The 5,972-nt window shown below is 36.3% G+C and overlaps 1 pseudogene; it reads left to right on the forward strand.

Annotated features, from left to right (window-relative positions):
• Positions 1 to 1,307: 1,307 nt before the first annotated feature.
• LOC132036099 (uncharacterized) lies at positions 1,308 to 5,917 on the forward strand (annotated as a pseudogene).
• Positions 5,918 to 5,972: the final 55 nt, after the last annotated feature.

A 5,972-nucleotide genomic window follows, 5' to 3' on the forward strand; every position in this document is an offset into this window, starting at 1 on the left:
CATACCAAACCGATTTATAGTGTTTTTTAATAAAATCGGGAATTTTATTTTTATAACGAAAATCGTCCCGAACAATTAGGGTGGTCTTTTTAATTTATACAAAAAAATCGAAAAATTCCCGAACCGAATAGCCTTACATGTATGAAATATATTTTATATATTACAAATATGTTAAATTGAATATATAAAATATATTTTATAAGTTACATTTCAAATATAAAAAAGAATTTTGGCCACTAAATTTTGGGTCTTTAGTTACATAGTTTCAAAGGATACCTCGTATATATAAAATACGGTCATAGATTTAGATGATTTAAGTAGGCATTTATGGTTATAGGTAGCACTAAGAAGTTTACCTCTATCATGGTCTCCTCTCTCTATCTTTGCTTGATGTATATGTATCAAATTCAAGCTGTGATTTATGTGGCTTATAAGCTAATGTTTGTTTTGGCTCAATTCAATATTGTTGTCTTTGACAAGTTATTCTTCTCTCTGGTCAATCAGTGAGGATTCACGTGGCAATGATGCCATCGTTGTTGTCTTGCTACTTGATATAATACATTTCAGTTTAATTACTTTGTGTAGTTTTTCTAATAGCTTTTACATTAAATATTTCATAAGAAACAAATAGAAGTTTTATTTGATGGTGTACTACAAATAGGTTTGTGGAGGTCTGTGTCGTTGCATTTTAATGGTGGTGTATTCTTTAAAACTAAAATAACTGAAAATTAACCTAACCGTATCGATATCGAAGAAAAATCGAGATGATGGGACGGTCTCGAAAAGTCTAATTTTGGTTATACAAAATAAAAAAACCAAAGAATTGGGATGGTATAATTTTTTTAAAATAATCGACCGAACCGTCCCATTGACACCCCTACAAAAGAGTCTAACTTTAGTGGCGGTAATGGTTACAATGATGGTGGAGGGGAAGGAAATTTTAATGTTGGAAGAACAAATAGAGGAGAGGGTAAAATGGGTTAGAGGTGATGAGATGGAAATGTGCCACATGACATCCAAGTCATCAAATGTCTTGCATGTAAGATTGGATATCACACTTGGATGAGTTTAAGCGAGGAGGAGTATATTTATTTAATATAAAAGAATACGTTTAGTACTTTTGATAGTACAGGGGTATATTTGGCCCTTTCCCCTTTTTTTGTTTTATCATCAAAACCATAAGGCTTTATCGCTACCAACGTGGCTTTATCGCAGAAAAGGGTATGCGCACTACGCACCCCCTTATTCGTCACCAAAACCCCAAAACATATCTTCCTAACACACACGCTCCCCTTTTTATTACCCTCTTCAAACCACAAAACAAAAACAAAATAATAATCAATTTCATACTTTTCATCTCTACGTATTTCAATCATATATCTCTTACAAACCCTAACAACTAAAGTACTATTTAATCTGTTTTGTGGATCCTAATAAGGTATTTTAACTGTTTCTGAGCATCACCGGGTCAAAAAACGGGTCAGTTTGAGGTTTTGAGCTAAGAGCTGAGTGTTCTAGAAGCTTCGGTTAGCCTGGTAACGTTCTAGAAACTTGTATTGATTGTTTATATATTTGTGAAGGTGGGTTTTAGTTGGTAAAACCTGAGATTAGACTATTATTACGGAATTTAAGTTGTTATGGATTTGATGATCAAAGGGATTGTTTAAGTTGTAGTAGATGCTTTTGATAGTGTTTACTTATAGAGTGAATCTTAAGGGCTAATTTGAATATTCAAAAGAAATTGAAGGGTTATTTTGGGGAAGTTTTAGAATTGATGACTAAGCTGTGTCTAGAGAAGAACGGGATTGTTTAAGTTGTAATTGATGCTTGTTACAGTAGTACCGTTATAGACTGAAATTTAAGGGCTGTTTTGAAGATTTTAAAGAAATTTAGGGGTTGTTTTGGTGAAGGAGGTTAAGTTTTGGAAATGATGTCTGTGGAAAGATCTGAGTTGTAATCGATGCTTGTTACAGTAATACAGTTTGATGCTGTTTTTCTTGTAGAGTGAAAGTTAGGGCTATTTTGAATATTTGAAAGAAATTGAAGGGTTATTTTGGTGAAGTTTTGGAAACCATGTCTGTGGAAAGATCTGAGTTGTAATCGATGCTTGTTGTAGTAATACAGTTTGATACTGTTTTGTTAGAGAGTGAATTTTAGGGCTAATTTGAATATTCAGAAGAAATTGAAGGGTTATTTTGGTGGAAAGTGAGGTTTAGGAAATGATGTCTGTGGAGAGATCATTTGAAGCATGGGAAGAGGTTCAAAGGCATGGGCAAGACTTAGCGGATAAGCTTGCTCAAGGAGTTACTGGTTTGATTCAGTCCATATTACTCCTCCATCGTTTCCATGGCCTTATTCTCAAAGTTCCAAGCTTTTTGATGTAGAGTTCCCAAGTCAAAATTTCATTCCAAGGGATTTTGGGATAGCTGTGGATAAATCTGCAATTGCTGGGGTTTCAGCAATTTTCGATATGGGGAATAGAATAGGACAAGCTTCCAAGATTTTCGATGTAGAGTTGCCAAGTCAAAATTTCATTCCGAGGGATTTTGGGATAGGTGTGGATAGCTCTGCAATTCCAGTGGTTTCATCAATTCTTGATATCGGAAACAGAATAGGGCAGGCTGGAGCAGATTTCGGGGTTTGCTTGAATGGAATGGTTCACCAGTTTCTCAGGAAGTTGCCGGTGCCTTTTCGGCAAGATGAGCATTTAGGATCCTCTTTGATGGCTGTGACAGATAGCCAAAGAGCTGATCTAAGTATTACCCTGCAGGAGGATTTGGGGTCGTTGGCCGAAAGATTTAGGGGATATGGGTATACTGAAAAGGATTCAGCTGAAGATAGACCAAGTGAAGAGGAGTTTTTTGGTGTTAATTTGAAGGCATTCAAACATTTTGGCAGATCACAGGTAAACTTTTAGTGAAACGTGAAAGTGTTATGTTCTTGTCCAGTCACATCTATAAATTTCTTTATTTTTTGGCTCATACTTGTGGAGCGAGAAAAGATAACCAAACAGTACGGAGATTGAGGAGTAACTTATATGTTTTCAATCATTGATATGATTCTTGCTTCGCATGTTATAAACGTTTTGATGCTATAACCGGAAGAAGATTTCTGCATTTATAACACTCAAGCTGCAGTGTTAAAAAAAATGAAGATTTCCGTTAGTTTGTTGTTGGATACACGCCTTAGCAAGTATAATTTAGATTTTGCACTCGGAAGATACTTAAGCTGCAATGATGTGAAAAATGAATATTTCCAAAGGTTGTACTTTGAATACAAGCATTAGCAAGTATAATGTATGTCTACTGTTTTAGAATGCCCCATTGTTCAAGGGCTCAAGGCTGTGGTAGACGTTTAGAGTTTGCCCATAGTGATGTCGAAGCATTGCTTTCCATGTATAGTTAGCTGGCTTTCCCATCATAGGTCGTGTTAACCTATAATGAGTAGTGACAGGGATCCTCTTTGAACATATGAGTTAAGTTCTTATAGCGACTATGTAAGCGGGAGACCTGTAGAAGGGAAATGTTAGCCTAGAATCTCAGAGGAAAACTGAGGGAAAATCCTTTGCGGGGACCTAAGGGCAAACCCTGAAAGTTCCTTTAAGAAAATGTGAAGCCAAAGGGAAAATATAATGGAGAATAACAGGTTGAATAATTTCAAAGTACTGCGATCATGTTCCTATTCTGTTTAAAAAAGGACTAAAGAACTCTTGTCCGAATCAAACAAGGAGTCCTTGTAAATCAAGAAACATTTAAAAGGAACAAAGATAATAATAAATAAATGCTAATATGACTAGGAAACAAGCATGACGAAGTTATCTAAACCAGATAAAATTAATTTCTAACCCCTATGTACAGAACTGGTTTCACCAGCCCCTCTGCTCATGCATCCGTATGTAGATTAATAATTGCCAGTGGGAGAAGTACAATCGATAGTATTAACTATGGAGTAACTGTAGTAATCACCAGCCCCTCTTAATTACGGGACGCTGACTAATAGATAGTCATCTCAAATTCCGGAACGCCGACTAATAGATAGTCATGAGGAGAAAGCAACAGAGATTGTTTTAGGACTTGGTGCTTCTAGATATTGTCGGCCCCTTGCTGCTACAGAACTTATTTGTGTTGCTTCTTATTGTTTATCAGCTTTTTAGTAGAGTATTATTGTTGGCAATTCAGCACAGTTGATTCAAAGCTAAACTAGCGATTACCTTCCAATTAACTTCTGATTTTGCTGAGTGATCCTTGCTTTCGATCTTGGCTGGGATGATCAACATTTACATGTCATTTTGCTTCGGTAGGTAGAAAACTTAGCAAATACATACCAAGTGGCTGCTTGTTTATGTCATTTCATGTATCATGCATGTGTGTAAAGTAGTGATTCTCTTGATCCCCGCCAATTCCCTTTTTAATAAAATAAAATTGGGGCTATGGGGCCAGTTGTGGGAGTGTACCTGCTCTAAACTTGTGTAGGTTTGCATGAGGTGAGAAATACGTTGTGATTTATATTACTCTGTTGTGGAGATTTGAGATCTTACTTTCTTGATCTCCAAGTGCAGGGTACAATCAACTTTTCATCGACATATGAAAGTAGGACCGGGAATGTAGAAAGTTCTGTGGCTGCTAGAGGAGATTTATGGAGAGTAGAGGCATCACAGGGCAGTTCCACATCAGGAAATGAAAATTCTTCCCTGTTCCTTGTCCAACTTGGCCCAGTACTTTTTGTCCGTGATTCAACACTACTTCTGCCAGTTCACTTGTCTAAGCAACACCTTCTTTGGTATGGCTATGACAGGAAGGTATGCTAACTGTAACTAGGACATTTTTTGCTTGTGTTGAGAAATCTTCCAGTTCTTTTGGCCACCTGGGGGGGGGGGGGGTTGGGGGCATATTGGCTGTGTTGTTGCATGTTTATTGTACAGGCACAAGTTTAGATATTCATGATAGTTTAGCTTGTATTACATGTAATTGTGGAATCGGATTGGCAGGGCAGCATTAGGTACCGATATGAATATAGAATCTGTAAGGTTGGCATGGTTTATCTACTCTGATGGAGAGGGCATGAACTTATCTTGAATTCCAAGCCTGTGATGTCCTTGTGTACCAAATTTAGTCAAGAAATTGTTACCATATATAATGAATGATATCAGTAACCTTGCTTGTATAGATTTATAATCTCTTAATTGTATACCTAATATCACATGACACACATCTGAAAGCAAAGGAGAAAAAAAGGAAGTGAAAAAATGACAGGCACTGGTGAGCAAACTAGCAGTATACGAAGCACCAGTTTTTTGATATTTCCTGTCACCATAAAAGCTCTATTGAGCCTTGTGTACACGAATTGATCATTCATTTGGAATTCAGATTCAATTGGACAATTCACGCGAAGTACTTTTTGTATTCGGTTACTGTTTTGTTACTGGTCCTCCTTTTATTTTGAAGAGAAATACATAACATTGAGTTAATTCTGCAGCATGAAAATGAAGACATATTCTGGAAATGGAATGGTAATGTGTTTAAAGTTTGTTCCACTCGGTAATTTTTACTGGTCATACAGATAGTCAATGTTAGGATCTTGAACTTCTTGTGAAAACAAAAAATTATTATCTTAAACTGTCTGTCCTGCCAGCAATGAAATTATGTACTTCATCAAAAAAAAGAACTCTGTCCTGTTAATTTGGTAATGGGTCAGTGCTCATAATGAGCTGGTCTCTTAAAAGATTGAATTATTTTGGCCTCCCCTGAATTGACACATATTTTTTACATTTGTTGTGTGTACAATAAATTGCATTAATTTACTTGTCTCTTTTGATCAATGGACAGCGTGGGATGCATTCTCTTTGTCCAGCTGTTTGGTCAAAACATCGAAGGTGGCTGCTTATGTCGATGATTTGTCTTAATCCTTTTGCATGTGTAAGTGGAGCTTTATATTCATGTAAACTACTGGTATTTCTCTAATTTTGTTCTAAG

This window comes from Lycium ferocissimum, chromosome 11 (genome assembly GCF_029784015.1).
Source record: "Lycium ferocissimum isolate CSIRO_LF1 chromosome 11, AGI_CSIRO_Lferr_CH_V1, whole genome shotgun sequence".
Taxonomy (NCBI): Eukaryota; Viridiplantae; Streptophyta; class Magnoliopsida; order Solanales; family Solanaceae; genus Lycium; species Lycium ferocissimum.